General features: G+C 34.1%; 1 long non-coding RNA gene across 1 annotated transcript; it reads left to right on the top strand.

The window, feature by feature from the left end:
* The first annotated feature begins 945 nt into the window (after positions 1 to 945).
* On the top strand, positions 946 to 13,895 carry LOC127710906 (uncharacterized). Its single transcript, XR_007986391.1, has 4 exons — positions 946 to 3,085; positions 6,625 to 6,654; positions 8,514 to 8,604; positions 13,563 to 13,895. It is a non-coding gene; the product is annotated as an uncharacterized LOC127710906 (long non-coding RNA).
* The last annotated feature ends 7,685 nt before the right edge of the window (positions 13,896 to 21,580 follow it).

Here is a 21,580-nt window from a genome sequence, read left to right on the forward strand (position 1 = left end):
ACTGAAAGGCAAAAAAATGTTTCATGTGACCTCGAGCCCTCTTAATTATGAATTATTTAGCAGAGGCGGATCCAGCCATTTTTAATAGGGGGTTCAGGCCCAATCATGGAAAAAAAGGGGGTGGGTTCTAACCATATGTCCCCATTCAAATGCATTGATTGTAAAAAAAAAGGGGGGGGTTCCACTCCCCTTCCTCCCTAGATCCGCCCGGGCACTTTTTAATTGCAAATACTTTCATAATTTCTGCACATTCGCCAATTGTCTTTACGCTCTTTCGGAAACTGAAACAATTGTTATACTAAAGTTTCATGTTTTATTAGAAATATGAATAAAAGGAGATATGTGGTTAATACGTTAATGAGACCGTAACCCCCAAAAAAATAATTGCTATTCTTTGTTTTTATCTTTATTCATTTTGTCTCAACTAAAATCGAATGAGTGTGTGATTTTGTAAATAATTCCTAATACAGTGGCGTAGAGGGCATACGCCCCCTTTGATTGGAAACTTATGATACATCATTTTTAGCATAAACTCTGCCAATGTTTTGGTCTTCTACAATGTCACCCCTTCCAAAAAAAATTGGACGCTTCTGTACCTATCATACACATGTAAATATTGATCGTAGGCTCAGGCTTACTGCGTGGAAAAAGGTGCAAGGTCTCAATGTAGCCAGAATATCACCCAAATTGGCATTTTTTGTCTTAACATTAGGCTATGGCTTTGATAGTCAAACATCAATCTGTCGGAATCTCAACTTTATATTTTTTTGGTTTTAGGGGGTCGTTGTTTGAACCCCGTGTCCCCCAAGGGGTCAGCGGCATTTGGGAGCATACACCATTTTTTTAAGCTATAAGATTATGTTTTTTTAATTTCATTAGGAGACGATTGACCATTTGGAATGCCAGTATAGAAAAGGAGGATTTATTTCAAGATAGATATTTTTTTCATTTGTTCCTACACTTGCTTATTCCAGTACCCCTTACTTTCAACTTTTTTCCCTTATCCTAGAAACATGCTTCTTGATCTTATAATTTGCCAATATATAGATACAAGAAGATGTGGTATGAATGCCAATGAGACAACTCTCCATCCAAGTCACAATTTGTAAAAGGTAAACCAATATAGGTCAAAGTACGGTCTTCAACACGGAGCCTTGGCTCACAACGAACAGCAAGCTATAAAGGGCCTCAAAAATTACTTGTGTAAAACCATAAAAATGGGAAAACCAACAGTCTATAAATCTATATAAAAATCGAGAAACGAGAAACACTTATGAACCACATCAACAAACGACAACTACTGAACATCAGATTCCTGACTTAGGACAGGTGCAAACAAATCATGTGCAGCGGGTTTAAACGTTTTAAGCGGGGGGGGTCTAGGATGGAAGTTTGAAAAAAGGCAGGACAGGAGTTTTCAGTGAAAAAGGCAGGATGACAATTTATGTAAAAAAAAGACACAAGATAAACGAATAACAAAAAGGCAGGACCGAAATAGAGTGAAAAATAGAAAGGCAGGACAGAGATTGCAACTAAAAAAAATGCAGGACAAAATTTTTCATTTTTCATTCTAGCCCCCCCTCCCCCCTAAAAATAAATCAAACGGTAGCTCCCTAAGTATCCTGATGCTTTTGACAAGTATCATGATTAAAAACATAGGGATTGTTTAAAATCATAACGATGGAAGAACTATAATGATGGCCGTATCGTTATGTTTATACATGAAACCCACTCATACTGTTTTGCTAAGAATGCATGGGTCCTCATTTCAGAATCTGGGACCGTGGGGGCTTATTTAAAGTTATGTGTCTTGGTGTGTATGTATTCAGAATTATATAAAGTTAACAAGAATGCATCTACAAAATAAACACGGAAGGGGGTTTGCAATTTTTGCCAAAAAATGTACATATTTTAATATAACATATTCACTGAATTTCAGTACCTATAGTTATGTTAATATTAAAGAAAGAATGACCTGTACCAGAGACATAAATATTTTTATTTAATCCGCACAAACGTAGTGACTTTTGAACAGGTAAATTTCGCGCAAACGTAATGTGTTTAATCGCGCAAACGTGGATTTTTTTTCTCGCGCAAACGTAATGCGCCGGTGTATATATGTCTCTGCCTGTATATTTATATACAATACTTAAAATATGTTTATATGTTAATATAACTGCACTTAATCTGTATCATCACTCATAATTCATAAATATACAGCTACCCTCAAATTTCTGGAGTTCATTTTGAGGGGGGCTTAAAAACATGAAATCCCGAGGTCCCGAATTTAAAGAAATTTAAATCCCGACATCCCGAAATTCGAAAAAAAGAATTCTCGGATCCCGAAAGGATCAATCCCGAAATCCCGAGCTTAAAAACACCCGATCCCGGAGTCCCGATAAAGGTCCGATCCCCTTCATTTTGGAACTTATTTGAAATGTGAACTTACAAAAGAATACAGTAAGATTCCAAATATCACATTTATGTATGTGATATGTAGGTCATTTTTATATAAAATCTCGCAAAATTATGACCGATATTTTTAGCACATCTGCGTTTACCCAATAATAGGGGGAAAAACACGTCAAGATGCACGGTGCAATTTACCTATAAACGTTATTATCAAATGTTTATTTTTTATCGAGATTGCCAATTTCCGAGTCCAGTCTGTATTGTCTTGAAAATGCAGTATTTGCAATACTAAAAACATTAAGACTTGATTAATAAGTTAACGGAATATAGAAATAATGAAAATGCTTTGAACAGCGGGAATCCCAGTTACGTAATAGGAAAATTTAGTCCGGATTCGGTTTTCATTTTTAAACGCCGGAAAGATCTAGATGTTATGACGCAGACGACACCAAGGACGCTGTGCCCGATTGTTCATTAGAAATGTTGTAACTGCTATACAAACATACACGGACATTTGAATGCAAACATTTGAAATGGCATAAAATAAGCAGTCCAAGCTGAGGCGGAGTGTTTAATGAGAAGAAGGTGGCTTTTCAACTTCAAAAATGGGGACGACTTGTCTTGTGAACAGAACAGCCAACCAAACGCAACAAGAGGCAGATAATTTATTTTGGTAAAAAAATGGGTAGATCACTCAAATCACTTAAACAAACACACTACATTCATTAAGTATGTTGAATGCAATGTTGAAACGTTGTCAATCAGCGTTTCCATATATTTATATACAAACAAACAAACATTCATAACAACAAGAGTCAAGTCCGTTCGTCCTTATGGCATGATGTTTTCGCCATGTGTTCGTTCGCCCTCCTTGTATTTTAAAATAAAAAAATATATATTTAAATGGCATTAATGTTTTATAAACTGAATCAGATATTTATATGAAAAATAGTAGGGAGCAACCTTCAAAGGGGGGTAATTAAAAAAATTAAAATAGCCTTTCAAGACGTCATAATTATTTGGACTGAAAAGCCCTGTCAAAGCCGTAAGTCCTGTCGTAACTTGGCGTAAGTAAAAAATACATAAGGAATCTGCGCTCCTAGCAAAGGTGAAAGGTAATATATGCTATGTAACAACTTGGACTATATATGGATATCATACACGGGGGGGGGGGGGGGGGCAGGCCCCCCCCTCTTCTGTGGGAAAAATTTTGTTGATTATATAGGGAATAACTGAAGCATGACTGGAGCCCCCCCCCCTCTTCTGTGGGAAAAATTTTGTTGATTATATAGGGAATAACTGAAGCATGACTGGAGCCCCCCCCCCCCCCTAATTTCCCTACCTACCCTATATTTTTAGCGAAGAAATAGCCTACCTTAAAGTTTTTTGGGGTATTTTTCAATAAGCACTGTTAAATCAAAATTTCTCTCCCATATACATGTAGACTCAATGTAAAAAAAAAATTGTAAAATAAAAAAAAATCCCTACCTACCTGCCTACCTACCCAATTTTTTTCAAAGATGTTGTAATAGGAAACACACATATTATTTTATTTGGCCTTAGGCCTACTAGTATCTATCCTGATATAATTAAATGATAATAAATCTCAATAATAGACATATTTCTTGCATACTACCTTAACCACCATAATCCTTGAAGAATATTAATACATTGAAATGTAAGAAAATGCACACAGTGATGAGGTTTCTGCAGTCTTCGCCAAACTATTTTGGGGTTTGTCTGAATGAAACAGAAATTTTACGTTTTTCTACTAAAAACATTTTGTCGTCCAGACAGAGTTTGGGATACACTGACTTTTCCGATTTCAGACAGACACATGAAACTGGAGAATACTATTTGTATGCCCATCACTGTAGCGAAGGGGGTGTTAAGTTTTGCCCTTGTCTGTCCTGTCCGTCCGTACATCCCCAAAATTGGTTTCCGTTTCCTAACTTTAGTTTGCCTCAGCCAAATGTTATAAAACTTATTCACTATGCTTATTACCACAAAACACAGATCAAGATCAGTGGCGGATCCAGAGGGGGGCGTAGAGGGCGTACGCCCCCCCTTTGCTTGCACTTTTTTTTTTGTAAAATGATTAATCAGACTAGACTTTGTGAACTTTGCCATTTCCCGTGTATTTAATTTTTATGCGACAATTAATTACTTATAAAGACATTTTTCGCTCGTATTTACTGTAATATATTAATGATTATGTCAAAGTCATGTGATTCTCTACGGTGGAGTTGATCTGTTCGTCGAAAAAAACGTCACTCAGTCATTTTGAAAATTACAGTAACACATTGCTTAGAGGATGACAAGCATGACGCCTTCAAAGCGACACAGTATTGAGCAAGAACGTATTGACTTCTATTTCACAATTCCACCTAACAGAAAGTAAAACTCTATTACACTCATGAAAAAGTTCCACAGCAATATTATTTACCTACGAAAACATGTTTAACCCCACACGCCCCAGCCCATTAATAACATTGCTGAATAGTGATCCCCAGCCAGTAAGCTCTAGATATAGATTTAAAGTCTAAGGTACGGACCATTTGATCTGAGGGGGCAGTCTGAGATATTTTAGAGAAAAAATTATGACCCTGATTTTTTGCCTTAAACAAAAATTCTGGCCGTATCTGGATTGAAAACAATAATCTTGTCCACTTTTTTGCTTTTTTTTCAACAGAATTATTTAGCATTACATGAACATGATGAATAAAAAATGGGCGTAACTTTTTTTTTTGGGGGGGTTACATGTGAATCCCATATCTGACCAGAATGTCTGTTTCGCCGAACTGATATACTGAATACTTTTTTCAAGGCCCGACTGCAACCTGCCTGCTGGGTGTGGCCTATATGTCTCCATGTGTCGACCATCATTCACAACTTCATTGTCATTTCCGACTAATTCGTAGCTTTTGGTTGATTTGGAACCCCTCACTTCCCTTGTTGGGTAAAACATTTCAACCAAATTGGATGAAAATTGCTTGTTTGTCTTTCTTCTTGTCAGTCGTATTGTAAATTTCATTGAATAGCCGAATATCTTGTTTACAACAAGAAATCTGTGAGGTTATGCTAACTAACCATACAACAAACGAGAATTTTCCATGTCCATTCTTTACTGACAAATCCCACATCAAATATATTAATTAGTACATAGCTTTGGATCCATCCAATCATTTCATAATAGATAATTGATGGAGAGAATACGGCACCAAAAATGTCCAACCCCACACTTTAAAAATAAAATGCATTTTACACTTATTTTATGTTTTTTAGCCAAAAAAAGGTCCAAAAAAATTTTCGCCTCGCTCCGCGAACTTCAATACTACGCCCCCCTTTTCCAAAATCCTGGATCCGCCCCTGAAGATCAAAATTGGGTGGCGTCACCTTTACCGTTCATGAGTTGTGTCTCGTTATAAACAAAAAAAAATCTAATTTTTTTTGTTTTCGTAATCCAACTTAAGTTTGTCTTTACTAAATATTATGAAACTTAAACACAATGCTTATTACCACAAATTGGGTGGTGTCACTTGTACCGTTCATGAGTTATGCCCCTTTTATTAAAAAAGGGCTGAATCTGTAGTTTCTGTTCTTTAACTTTAGTATGTCTCATACAAATGTTATGAAACTGATGCTTATAATCACAAAATGAATCCTTCATCTGTATGTGGAAGATGACTCGTGGAGCAATGAAAATGACAAAAAAATAACAGAAAGACCTGTTCATGTGTACATTGTGTAAATCTACAAAACTGCAATGCCAAAAAGCCACCACATTTTGAAGTTTAAACCTTTTTTAGAATTGTCAAATTGATATAAATCTCCTAAAAAAAAAATACCATGCTAATATCAAAATAAGGAGATGCAGCATGCCATGCAATATGAATGCCAATGAGACAACTATCCACCTGATGGTCACATCAACGCATCATGTCATTATCATGTGACATCAACATGTTACTTAGTACACATGTTCACCCATTGAACTAACTAGATTGAGTATGCTGAGATAGATTTGATGTACAACATAAACATTATTGTTGGGACTGGTAAATTAAAAATTGCAGTAATTTAACTAAGCCACCATCTATTTTAAAAATAAAGTAAATTTTGTAAAAATATTTGCAGATTATGCTAATTATTTGTACATGTATATATATGCATTAAAATAAATTTAACTTTAAACTTTTTGTAATTTTTCAGTGCCAATCACTCTTCCAACAACTGAAATTGGTAAGTATTAGATACAGTATTGTAGCAAACAATCATAAGCAGTAGCTATCAATCATGTCAATTTGTCATGTAAATTCTCATTTCCTCTTGGTGATTGAAAAATGTATGTCATTTTGCCTTGCATCAGAGAAGGGAAAAAACAATATTAATAATTGGACATGCTGTTGCTTGCCAAGGCCTTGTGTTGGCAGGTCAACAATGGTTATTAGGTTGGCTCAATGGGAACCACTACTCATACAGGTCAATAAGGTTTGGTACAAAATGTACATGCAGTTGTATAAGAATTTTAACCACTTATGAGGGTCTGGATTGGGTTTATAGATTAGGGTATTATGGACACAATTACAGAAAAAGTCCAATAAAAAAAGAGGGTTCCAATATGTCCCCCCACCCTTTTGGCAAAAGATAGAGGGCAACTTTTGAATACAAAAAATTATCTACAAATACCTCCATACATGTATGGTGGAAATGGGTCGGTCAACTCTTATTAGGATAAATCAAGTGATTTTTAACAATTTATTTGGTTTTTGCCCATTATCTTAAAACTTGAATAGATAGTGAGAAACTATGAATAGCAAAAATGATCAAAAAGACAAGATCAACATATAGGCCATAAGGTCAAATAGCTGAAATGAAAATTACCATAAAATCATGATTTAAGCAATTTTGGGAAAACTTGCTATAGTTGGTCGTAAGACTTTTATATACTGAAAAACTGTTGTTTAACTCCAAATTTGATTGCAAAGTCTACCAATACCATAACTTAACAGCGCAAAAATTGTCTATCAACTCCTTCCATATATGCAGACTTCACGCTTAGCTTTTGAGTCCACAAGCCAGAATCTCAATTTTTAGAAAACTTTAGTTGGATTCTGTTGGCTTGTAGAGAAGAATTTTACAAGCCTGAAAGCAATTTTACAAGCCAATGCCGTAGGACTTGTGGTTAAGCGTGAAGACTGTATATGAGTTGTTGATCTTAAAATGAATGATCATGATGATACAGAAGAAATAAAAGGGACATTCAAAACTCATAAGGCCAAACAAAAAAGTATGTGTGTTTACTGTACCCCTACCTACCCTAATTTTTATCCCCTACCCTAAAGTTTTTTTGACCATTTTTGATTAAGCACTGTTAAAGTCACAATGTTGCTCCCATAGACTCAATGTAAAAAATATATTAAAAATAAAAAAAAGTCCCTATATATAGCTACCTACCTACCCTATTTTTTTCAGCATGTGGCAGTAAACACACATACTTTTTTGAATGGCCTAAGTGGAAGAGAAACTGATGTCTTGCAAAAAAAAGAAACAACCAAAAAGTCCACACATCACTATTTAGAAAACTTATTATAATAGACTGAATAACATTAACCCACCAAAAACAAGAGGCGACATGTTTAATAACAGATGCACAATGATTCATGTAGGTGAGCCACATGTATACTATTTAAAGGCTGTAACAGTTAAACATGAACCATCTATTTAAGGGATATAAATTTCTAAACTTTTTTTATATAATAATAATTTAATTTTGGATGTAACACGTCTTCCGATTGGCTGACATTGTTTTGTTTATCAGCTCATAGACATAATTTTGTCATGTGACCTTGATGTCATCAACGTTTTTTCATGATTTACTCCGGTTTAAAATGGAATTAAGAATTAAATTATAAGAAATGACTGTAATATTTTTTCTGTCTATTCTAAATAACAAAAAAAATGTGGTGCACACTTTAAAATAATCCGCCACGCGGGTTATACAGTGTGCACCACATTTTTGATGTTATTTCTTCATAGACAGAAAAAATATTACAGTCATTCCCTAAATGTATAAACTATTATTATTTTTTCTTTCTTAGGTTTGTCAAATATGTTTGTTGGTGTATGATCAGATCTGCATTATAGTATTAGTATTAAACAAACTGTAAAGAAAAGAAAATGATGTTTTAGGTAAATATAAATGACACATAGGAAATATGGAGTTATTCAAAGACAATTTCCAAACATGTCTACAAAATTTTTCATTTACTATATATATTAAATTAAACTGTATTTGGTGTGTCAGATGATGTGCATTTCTGTCCGGCAGAATTAATCTGACCTTGGTTCGTCGTCGTCTGTTAACTTTTACAAAATCTTCTACTCTGAAACTATACTGGACCAAATTTAACCAAACTTGGCCACAATCATCATTTGGGTATTTAGTTGAAAAAATATGTCTAATGACCTGGCCCGCCAACCAAGATAGTCGCGATGGCTAAAAATAGAACATAGGGGTAAAATGTAGATTTTGGATTATCTATATTACTAAATGAATAGAGTTGAAATTGGGTGTCGCGTTTTCTTCTTTCACATAAAATCCACGGATATTGTTTTATACCACAAAGGGGTAATGACGAGCGTAGTTTATTATGTGTTCATTTCAAGATCTTTTGGGGGGTATTTGGGGATTAAAATCGCAAAAAAGCCAGTTCGGATTGACCGTCCTTCACAGCGTTCGGCTCTGAAATTTACGTGCTGTCATCATTTCCATCATTGCACGTATGCTCATTGCAATTTTGCATGTCTGCCCAGCAAAATTATATTTTATTTCGTATCAAATACGGTATATATTGACCTTACTGAAACACTTTGTGATACCCTCTCAGCAATTTAACAACAGATTTTTACACGTCAAGAGCTTTTCTTTCCGGGGAACCGCATCAATTCAACATGTCATTGAAAAGGTGGGGGATTACTTCGGTTTTTGGTTAAAAATGGGTACAGAAGTGCGGCTGAAACTTTGAAACCAAAGCATTTAGAGCAAGTCTGACAGGGGTTTAAATTGTTCATCAGGTCGAGATCTATCTGCCCTGAAATTTTGAGACAAATCAGACAACCCATTGTTGGGTTGCTGCCCCTGAATTGGTAATTTTAAGGAAATTTTGCAGATTTTGGTTATCTTGAATATTATTATAGATAGAGATAAACTGTAAACAGCAATAATGTTCAGTAAAGTAAGATCTACAAATAATGGACCACTTAAGGAGTTATTGACCTTTATAGTCAATTTTTTACAATTTTAAGGAAATTTTTGTAATTTTTTACATAAATCTTCTGCTCTGAAACTACTGAGACCAATTTAACCAAACTTGGCCACAATCATCATTAGGGTATCTAGTTTACAAAATGTGTCTGATGACCCACCTACCAACCAACATGGCTGACATGGCTAAAAATAGAACATAGGGGTAAAACGCAAGTTTTGTCTATTAATTTTTGAAACTAAATAAATAAGAGAGAATTTGAAAGGAGCAAAAATGTTCAGAATAATAAGCTCTACCAATTGTCCATATACGTCAAAACTGTTAGATAAATTCTTATAGGAATCATTGCCAATAAATGACAAATTTAACCATTTTTTTCTCATTTTTATTCAGTCGTATAATGTTATCACGTCGTCGTCATCGTCCGAAGCTATTTGGTTTTCGAACAATAACTTTAGTATAAGTAAATAGAAATCTATGAAATTTAAACACAAGGTTTGAAACCACAAAAGGAAGGTTGGGATTGATTTTGGGGTTTATGGTCCCAACAGTTTAGGAATTAAGGGCCCAAAAAGGGGTCCATATAAGCATTTTTATACGACCGCCAAAAAATTTTGTGGTCGTATATTGGTATGACGTTGGCATCGTCGTCGTCCGAAGACACATTGGTTTTCGCACTCTAACTTTAGTTTAAGTAAATGGATCTCTATGAAATTTTACCATAAGGTTCAATACCACAAAAGGAAGGTTGGGATTGATTTTGGGGGTTATGGTACCAACAGTTAAGGAATTAGGGGCCAAAAATAAGCATTTTTGTAGCTTCCAGACATAACTTGTGTGTTAGTGTATGGATCTCTCTGACATTGTACCACAAGGTTCCATATCACAAAGGGAATGCTGGGATTGATTTTGGGGGTAATTGCCTCAAAATTTTACGAATTAGGGGCCAAAAAAGGGGCAAAAAACAGCATTTTTTCTAGTTTCATGACAATAACTTGTGTGTGAGTGTATGGATCTTTCTGAAATTGAACTTCAAGGTTCCATATCACAAAGGGAAAGCTGGGTTTGAGTTTGGGGGTAATTGCCTTAAACGTTTAGGAATTTAGGGCCAAAAAGGGGCCAAAAAACAAGCATTTTTCTAGTTTGCAGACAATAACTTGTGTTCAAGTGTATGGATCTCTCTGAAATTGTACTGCAAGGTACCATACCACAAAGGGAAGGCTGGGATTGAGTTTGGGGGTGATGAATCATAAGGGGGTTCAAAAAATTTGGGGAGTTCCTTTTTTTTCCTTTTTTTTTCTTTAAAATTTTCCATTTTAAATTGGTTATTTCTGATTTATATATAAAAGCATATAATAATGATATGGTTTGAATAGGTAAATTAAAATTTTTTAAGTTCATTGACCACATTCATTGTGTGTCAGAAACCTATGCTGTGTCAAATATTTAATCACAATCCAAGTTCAGTGCTGTATCAAGCTTGAATGTTGTGTCCATACTTGCCCCAACTGTTCAGGGTTCGACCTCTGCGGTCGTATCAAGCTGCGCCCAGTGGAGCATTTTATTCTAGTTTCCAGACAATAACTTGTGTGTAAGTGTATGGATCTTTCTGAAATTGTACCACAAGGTTCCATACCAAAAAAGGAAGGTTGAGATTGATTTTGGGGGTTATATGGCCCTAACTGTTTAGGAATTAGGGGCCAAAAACAATACTTTTCTAATACTTTGTATAAATTGCTTATTACTTGACCAATTTCAATGGGGTTTTATTCTTGAATTCTTGGGGCTCTTTAATATTCTGAATCTAACCGTGTATTAAATTTTTGGATTTTGGGCCCAGTTTTCAAGTTGGTCCAAATCTGGGTTCAAAATTAAACTTTGTTTGATTTCAACAAAAATTGAATATATGGGGTTCTTTGATATGCTGAATCTAACCTATATTAAGTTTTTGGATTTTGGGCCCCGTTTTTAAATTGGTCCACATTGAGGTCCAAAGGATCCAAAATTAAACTTTGTTTGATTTCATAAAAAATTGAATTATTGGGGTTCTTTGATATGCCGAATCTAACCTTGTATTTAGATTCTTAATTTTTGGTCCCGTTTTCAAATTGGTCTACATTAAGGTCCAAAGGGTCCAAAATTAAACTTGGTTTTATTTTAACCAAAATTGAATTCTTGGGGTTCTTTGATATGCTGAATCTAAACATGTATTTAGATTTTTGATTATGGGCCCAGTTTTCAAGTTGGTCCAAATCGGGGTCCAAAATTAAACTTTGTTTGATTTCAACAAAAATTGAATATATGGGGTTCTTTGATATGCTGAATCTAACCATGTATTTAGATTTTGGATATTGGACCATACTAGGTAAATGTCCAATTTAAAATTTTTAAGTTCTAAGACCACATTCATTCGGTGTCAGAAACCTATGCTGTGTCAAATATTTAATCACAATCCAAATTCAGAGCTGTATCAAGCTTGAATGTTGTGTCCATACTTGCCCCAACTGTTCAGGGTTCGACCTCTGCGGTCGTATCAAGCTGCGCCCTGTGGAGCATTTTATTGACTATTACCATGAAAACTATGACATTTAGAAAGAAAATTTTTTTTTTATGCCTTATATGATTTAAATTATAAAAGATAATTAAACACTTCAAATCACAAAAGTGATCAGCAAGGTAAGATCTATTAAAAAGTCAAATTTTGCCAACAGAGTTAGTAGACTGTCACTCTTCATAGAAGTAATTGCCCTTAAAAGGGGATTTTTTTACCCTCTATTGTGTTTTGAGCAAAAAGTAAAGAAGATAGAGAGAAACTAAACAGACTAAGAGATAAGTTTATACAAGATCAACAAAATAAAGATTTTTGTCATGAAGTCTATTTTCCTCCACAATGTTGTAGAGTATCCTTTGTTTGATATGCACGTAGACCAAGATGAGCGAGACACAGGCTCTTTAGAGCCTCTAGTTTTTATCAACTCTACAGTTTTCGTTGTTTGTCTTTGTGCTGACTGCTATCGTGTTTCTTTTAGTTGCAAGACTTTTGATGTGACCTCATATTTATGGTTCATTTGTCAATATTAAGTTTTTGTGGTTTGGTTGGTTTCTCAGATACTGTAAGCAATAGATCACCTGTATATATGGTGTATGGTATGTTTGTAGGATGTACATGTCTGTCTGGTAGGTTTCATCTGACCTTGAACTTTCATCATGGTTCATAGGACAATGTTAATTTTTTGAGGTTTGGTCTATTTCTCAGATACTATATGTATTACTATAAACAATAGATCAAATATATTTATTGTATGGAATATTGTAAGGTGTACCCGTCTGTTTGACAGGTGTCATCTGACCTTGACCTTATTTTCATGTTTCATTGGTCAGTGTAAGTTTTCATGGTTATGTCTGTTTCTCAGATACTATAATCAATATATCAACTATATGTGTAGCTAGGAATGATTGCATGGTGTAGGTGTTGTCTGCAGTGTTCATCTGACCTGGACCTCATTATTATGGTTCATAACGATAAGTCAATGTTCAGATTTCTAACTTGTATAAAAATTAAATTAAAAGATATGGTATGATTGCCACTGAGACAACTCTCCACACGAGACCTTACAGCCTTCAAGAATGAGCAATGGTCTGTTACTCAGATATGATATCAATAATAGGCTATATTTGGTGTATTGTGTGACAGTGATTCACTGATATATATCAGACTTTTCAGTTTTGAGATAAGAAGTAAAGCAGTTGAGATACTTCAGTGTCTGCACTTGTGTTTTTAAAAAGCTTAGGACATATCTTGACAAACATCTATATATATTCATACTTTGTTAATGTTATTCCATTTAAAAAAATACATTTTCTTTTGTTTTTACATTACAGACATTGAACAACAGGATTATATCATCATGACCATTGGAATCTTACAAGGAGAAGTGCAAATAAATGAAGGAATTCATGTGCAAAAATTATAATATTGTAAACAGGAGAACAGTCTTAAATAATACTAACAGTTAAACAGTTTTGTGAACAAGAGTCCAAGAGCAAGGCAGAGTCAACTTGGACTCAGTCTTGGAGTGTATATATGTCAACCACAAGTACATTAAGAACACATAATGCTAATGAAATAAGAACTATGGTACACATTTTGTATGATTGTAAATATCTCATCCAAAAAAATGTAGTTGTTAAATAAATAGAATTGAAATAACTAAATTTGTAAGGTTTATATGACCATCATATTTTGAGGTCTTTTTGCAAATTCTAACATAGAACCAACCAACCGACGATCAATCCATCCAAATCACAATTGTGGTGAACACAATTTCCAATGACCAACAGAAAAAGATGATGTCTTATCCTAATACATGTACCTTCTCTTCTTCAATTGGCTTAAGCATAATCTATTCTTTTCAGTAGATTATATTCTGAGTGTAACATAAATATACAAGAGGAGATATTGCGTTTACGTCAATAAGACTAGCATAAAAACCAAGACATCTTTAAGGTAAATATTCCATTCTAAATGGTAATTGATAATCTTTCTCATGAGGGTTTTTTCATGGATTTAGGTTTATGAATTGAATATAGATCATTTGAATAGGATGTCATAAAATATTGTGCTTCCATTCTAATTGTAAGATAGCACACAGTTAATGTATGCCTTGCCAAAAACAGTTCTAGAAGGGAGGCAATCAAGTTTGAAAAGGACAGACAACACCATCAAATTTAAATGTAGTCATTTTGATTTCCAACTAAATACTACAATGATATAATCATTAATTTATATATGTTTACTTGAATATATAAGTAAAAAAAATCAAATTGTTAGTGTTTTCATTAGAAAAGACAAGTATAATGTATTTAAGGTATATCCATTACCAACCAGAAAAAAAAAATCCAAAAAATCATAATGTATTTGGGTGTTGTGGACAACAAAAAAACATGTTAAACAGGTAAAATGTTAACAACACCATACAAAAAAAAACATTCATTAAACTGGTGTAGACAACAACAAAAAACCAAGCATATTATGGGTGCTGCAGAAGAAAAAAAACTATGTCAAACAGGTGTTGAAGACCAAAAAATATATGTAAATACGGGTGCTGAAGACAAAAAAAAACATACGTAAAACGGGTGTTGAGGACAAAAAAAAACATACGTAAAACGGGTGTTGAGGAAAAAAAAAACATACGTAAAACACATGATTTTCTAGAAATTAACAGGCGTTTAACGTGCGTTTACTCGTAAAACGGGCGTTCTACATAATCATTTAACGCATGTTTTACGTTCACGCACGTATTACGTGTGTTTAACATACGTAATTCATACGTTTCAAACGGGCGTTTTACATGCGTGGTCCTCAATATGCGTTTTACGTACGTTTTATAACATACGTAAAACGCCTGTTTTACGCATGAAAAACGGGTATGCAATTTTTGCTGTGTATCTTAGCTATTAAATTGTTCAACATCACTTCGGAACATATTGTTCCTTATGATAAAAGGAAGCTCTTTGAATTGTTATTACTTCATAGTAAGACCTATAATTATTTAGTCCTTCTATATTTAACACACTCCATGATGACACGGTCAGGTGTTTACTAAATTGTCGCCTTATCACACTTATGGTACGATTGTTTTGTTGTTTTATGTCTTTTAAATGATTTATATGCATTTGTTAAGATGAAACCATTTCAGTTAATTCATTTCATTCAATATATTATATTTAAAGAATTGTCGACTATGAATAGCTTGCAAATATAATTTCTAAAAAGTAATGAATGATTTGTACTATTGTCTTTTCATTGTATATGTTTTGTGGATACATATAGAATAATGGCATTTTTGTTTTTGATACTGACTTTATCAGCAAGAATATCAAGCGATCATGCTAGGGCGAGCTGATATTCGAGCTGATGAATTCAGGATCAAAAAATAAAATGCAATTATTCTGTTTATCGGCAATTTGTCAAAACTGTATTTTTTTGTTGTTGAGAACATGAATTAAAATGAAATAGTTAGTAAAACTACTTTTACGCGTACAAAACGTTGGGATAGTTGTTCGGTTGAATGACTGAAGTCGCATGAAATATTAGGCAGCAACATCAAATGGAAAATGAAAACAAATTCCGATAAATAGTTAATATACGTTTTTTTTTTATTTCGGGTAACGTTATTTATATTTAGCTTTGAACTAAATAATAAAATTTAAAACCCTACAACGACTTCGTATTTCCGTAACAAAAGCCCGTTTCATATTATCGGTGACTGCCGTGTATAGTAAACTATCAATTGATAGTAAATAGTAAACAAATCTTGTTTCTGGTATATTTATGCATAGTACAACTATAACATAATCGTATTTAAAAGAAAACAAAAAAATTACGGATTTGAAAAAAAGGGGGAAGTAAAAATATTGTCCTGTCCTGTGGTTTTCATAGAATACAAAGCATATACTTTATTTTGAATGCTCTATTTTCTTTAAAGTGGTATGTGTATACTTCTAATAAGATAAGGTGATCTGTATAAAGATTAATGCTAGTACCGATTCTTTACAGGAAACTTTATTGTTTATCTCTTGTCCAAATTTATTTACAGTTCATTAATGCATACCACAAACCTTATATTAGTTAAAACATCCTCAAAGTTACTGATATATTAACTTAAAATTTACAATTTAACAGTTAATTGCTGTGAAAGTAATGATATTAAAGGGATATTCTAACTCAATAATCGAAAATATACTTATAATGCAATGGCCTTCAATGAAAAGAAAAACGACCAAAAGACAAACAAATGACAAACAACAGTCCACCAAACACATTATGTAATAATGGTATTATCAGCAGCTTATCACAAGAAACACAATAATATATCAATACAAGGACAGCATCATTAACTGTTAACTTTCTTCAATCAGAAATTAAAGATGGAAAGTTGGAAGTATAAAATAAAATTTTAAAAAACCAAATGGACAAAAACTAAATATTTGGATGGTAGTTGGAATATTTAAATTGATATAACCTTTGACTGAACTTAATTATTTTAGCCTTTCTTGTTCCAAATTCGCTTGAATATTTTGTTTGAAAGAGAGAAACGTTTGAGTGTGGTGTATGTTTATTCATCTGATTGGAATAAGTGTAAAATTTTCTGAACATTTCATTCTTAATTATTGTTTTTTTGGCCCCGCATAAGAAAGACGGGAGGCATAATGTTATTTTGTCTGTGTCTGTCCGTCCTTGCTTTTGTCTGCCCGTCACATGCCAGGTTATTTTTTGTAGTTTTGGTACTTTACTAAAAACTTTTTTGTTGACACCTTGTAAGATGTATTTGTATGTTTGGTTGAATTAGTCTGTTGTGTTATATGTCTGTGATGTATATTTACACAGTTTTGGCAGCTGGATTCCAATTATTGTCACACTTGCCTATTGTGTCTGCTTGGTTATGGTAGTTTAACATCCAGTGGTAGCCACATAATGATTTATACGTCAAATAAGGGTTTTAACTCAATTTCACGATAAAATGAACATCGTAATAAAGCGTCAACGGAACATTGTGTCCTATGGTTATATTCTTGTTCTGTTTTTGTTTTTTCATAAATTTGGAATACATGAAATACAACGATCCCTCTGAATTTTGTGCAAGACCTTGGGACGCATGTAACTGAACATTCCCTTCTGAGATATGGTCAAAGCATCTACTGCCCAAGCTTTTTTTACCTGGAATTGGGGAAACGTAAGTCTCCAATTTGTGATTCAGACTGGCGACAAAAAAATTCTATAAGAAATCGATCCCATCGTAGAGTTATCTCCTGAAACACTGGTGGATAAAGTTTCCCTACGGGTATACACTGGAACGATTGCATTGGATAGGGCATCAGCCAGAAGAGTTTGACTGCCTGGAACATGTACTGATAGAATTGACTAAAGATCATATCTAGTACTGTGACACAGAATAATAATTTTCTTGCTAAGAAGATGAAGAGAAAAGAAATAAGTTCCTCCTTGATTATGAAGGTAATCCGCTACTGTTGAGTTGTCAGTGGCAACCAGCAGTAACTGATCTTGAATCACAGCCTAAGAATGAAGTTGTGCAAATAACACAGCCCTCATCTCATTAGAGATTAATGTGATCCTCCAGCTGAGCACCTGACGAAAGACCTGAAGCTGTTCTGCCTTCTGGATAAACTCCCCAGCCCATCAAGTTCGCGTCTTTGAACATAGATAGAATGGGGTCTGGAGTTTTCAACGATACTTCCTTGTCCATCTAGAGCCAATACTACATATGAGGTAAAAACCGAAGAAGAATTGGAATAGGTACCTCACCCAGCTGAGAAACTGTGTGCCAAAACTCCGATAGGTACCACTGAATTGGACGAATGTTAAGTCGACCTAGTGGAATGAAGTCCACGAATGGATATCACGAAACATACCAGTTGAAGAAACTGCCGACAGTCGAAACATGCAACAGAGCACTGACCAACTGATGTGCCCTGACGACTTACTCCTCTAGAGGTAGAACTAATCCCATATCTGTGTGTCGAAAATGTTATCTCAGGAAAATGAAATTTTGACAGGGAATAATCTCTGATTTTTGCCATGAAATAAAAAACACAGTCTCAGGGGTAAATGGGTAGTCAAATCGGTGTGTTCCACCAGAGAAGAACGGGAATGAATCTTGATTAGAGAATCGTCTAAGTCTGAATGAATGAGAACCGGATACTGATTCAGAAAAGAAAGGGTTAGAACCGGTATCATTTTCCCATTCTTCTAATAAACCAAGAAAAGCTTAAAATAAAAACCTAGATGGAATGGAGGATTGATCTCCAACACACCTTCTGAACTAGAATATTCACTTCGTCTTTTGATAATCCTTTGCCTGAGACAGATCGACTGGAACAGGAGAAAGAGACGGCTTACCTAAAAATATTAAGCTCTTAACCCATCCGTAAAATCGAAAAAAACAAACTTATCAGAGATCCAGAAAGTGGAAAGGCCTGTCCCCACTGGAAGAAGATGAAAAGGAGCATGTAATATTTCCTCTTCCAGTGGGGATAGATCCATCGGAGGGAACAAGACATCACTCACCCTGCCTCCTACCCGTTCCAACATTGGCTTACATGCCAACAAAAAGGTTAGAACGAGAATCAGCTGATCTATTCATGGCCTGTTAAGAAGAAGGAGCCTTGGGCTGATAATAAGATAAAGACTTGTTGGAGTTATATCGTGGATCAGATTTATAAAGAGATCAATCATCCTTTCGACGACGAAAGGGGAGAATATCCTGTCTCATAGCTATAGTACAGTTGGCCAAGATGTCAAGAATAAAGAATTGAGAGGTACCGAGACTCTTATCTGCCTGTAAGATCGTGGACTTCAATTCTGAGAGCTAGACATTTTTTCCAAAAGAATCTTAGTTAACTACTTTAATGCACCCACCTAACATATACGGCTATATTAAATATCATTCGAAAGCTTATTATCTGTACTTTCTGTTTTGCCCAGTCGTCAATAATTCCAACGGTTCAATTTCGTTAAATCAAAGTCAAAGATCAAGAATGAACATTCCTAAATTTTGCAAGATTTAAACAAAATACCCTTTTCTGGTTCTTGCATGATATTTTTTTCTTTAAAAGTTGAACCTTAAAGAACAGAATATCATAATTCTGAATCAAAGGCAAAAATCCAAATGTTAATTGCATTATTATTATTGCAATATTTACAGAAAATTGCAATTCTTGAAAAATCTAAAAATGATAAAATTGCGCTAAAACAAAATATATCTTGAGCTATTAATATCTTTATGTCAGAAATAAACTTATTTATCGTTTGTAATTTTTTTTTTCATCATTTCAAATTGTAATTAATATAATATTGGTCAGGAATCTGCCTTCTAATGAAGCTTTTGCAGTTGCCCTAAATACTACCATCTGCAAGTAGGAGGCATTTTGCTTTTCTTTGTTAAGATAACTGTCAATATCAGGAGAATTTTATTTACAATATTTTGAAAATGGGCAATAAAAGTGTTGTGGGGGAATATACAAGGTATATACAGTAAATTTAGGTTTTTCGATGTCGAACGTGGAAAATATGTTAAGAAATTTATTCTCGTTAAATATTCGGATTGATACTGTTTGAATCACGTCTTTAAATCACAAACCGGCATTTTCTTTTATGTTAGCACCATTTTACATACTATATCAGTTGTTTTATCAAATATAACTGAAAATTAATATTGTGAAAGGTTGAATACTCTCACTGAGCAACAGTGCTCACCACCGGTTTTAGGTAGTGTTCTTTAATTCGGTGTATTGTTTTGATGAGTGTTGTTTGTGTATGTGTTTAGCGGAATTGCAGGAATCATCTTATCTCTACGTATATTTATCTTTGTTCTTTCCATTCATATGTTCATGTTAGACCATTAGATTTAAAACATTTGAAATGAGTAATACTCCTCTTACATAGCTTTGTAGTTTAAAGATTTTAGAGTTTAATAGTGTGCATTTCATTTCCATCATTTCTATTCAGCTTTTAAGTTATCTCATTTCTAACCCTTGTTTTTCCACATTTATACATACCATTTTGTATGGGTTTTTTCATGTCAACTAATATTAGACATGCATTGCAGTAATGAGATCTTTAGAAAACCAACCAAACAAATTATAGTATGCAAAGCATTGGAATGTGAAAAAAAAATCCGATTTTACTAATTGTTTAGTGTAGTTTGAGGGGTTTCCCTTTGGGGGGGGGCGGTGTGCAATACTTCAAACCAACAAATTATGGCAAACAATTTATTTATACGACTTTTGTGATTATGAAAATAACGCGAATGTAGTCAACCTCGTTCGTCTCTAGTATATAAGTAAAGTAAAAAAATCGCAAAAAATCCCATCCAATTCAAGTAAAAAGCAGAGGGTTTAACGCAAAAAAAAACATGAAAATAAACTAGTGTATATCATTAAACCAATTAAAATACATGATAACTTCAACTACAATTTTCTTTTCTGACAATTGTCTAAGATATTTAAGATTAGGAATAATATTGTAGCCATATATGTAGGACTCTAAACCGCGATGGTACTCCGAACCGCGATGGTCACGCTGAGGTGCGATGGTTTGACGCTGAAGTGCGTTTTTGATCAAGCTGAAGTACGATGGTGTTATTGTGACGCTATCTTGTTGATAGCTACGCCGAAGTGCGATGGTGGTAACGCTGAAGTGCGATGGTCTACACAAACTACATTTGCAATGATTTTCATGTCGATGTAGATGTCAATTTGTATGTTAGAAGCAGTTTTCCAGGTTTTTAAGTTGATAAGGGGCTTATAAACTTTTTGAACTACGGGAAACGGGAAGGATTGGTGGATAGGGGAAAGTTAATATTCTGCAGCGATTTTGTTTTCGAAATCTACAAAAGGTTCTGTGTCACGTACGATTAGGCGTGACATTCTATAAATACATACGGGTCCACAGACAGACTCTCTTCATTATACTATTATGGTAAACGAGGAACTCATGAGAGAAACAACGTATAGATAAAATGCTAATGCAGAATTATTTCCACATGTAGAAAATCAAAGAGGACGATCTCTCATTTAGTATGCAACTGTAATTGAGGACAGCTATAGACCATGAATAATAAATGTAAATTTATAAACTAACTATTAAAAAATCTACTTCTCATGATAACTGTTTGACAAATGATATACTTAAATAGCACTTTGTTTCCGAATGCCTTTAATGAGATGTTATTATGTGGCACAGCTACCATAAAATTGTAATGCAAAAGCATGGCCAAGTAAATTTAGAATCAAAGAGCTGAAAGCTCTGAGGAAAAATGACGCCACTGTCTCTAATATTGTGATATTTTTTATGCAAGTCTTGATTTTCACATACCGTA

The sequence above is a fragment of the Mytilus californianus genome, unplaced genomic scaffold, assembly GCF_021869535.1.
Source record: "Mytilus californianus isolate M0D057914Y unplaced genomic scaffold, xbMytCali1.0.p SCAF_8, whole genome shotgun sequence".
NCBI classification, from domain to species: Eukaryota; Metazoa; Mollusca; class Bivalvia; order Mytilida; family Mytilidae; genus Mytilus; species Mytilus californianus.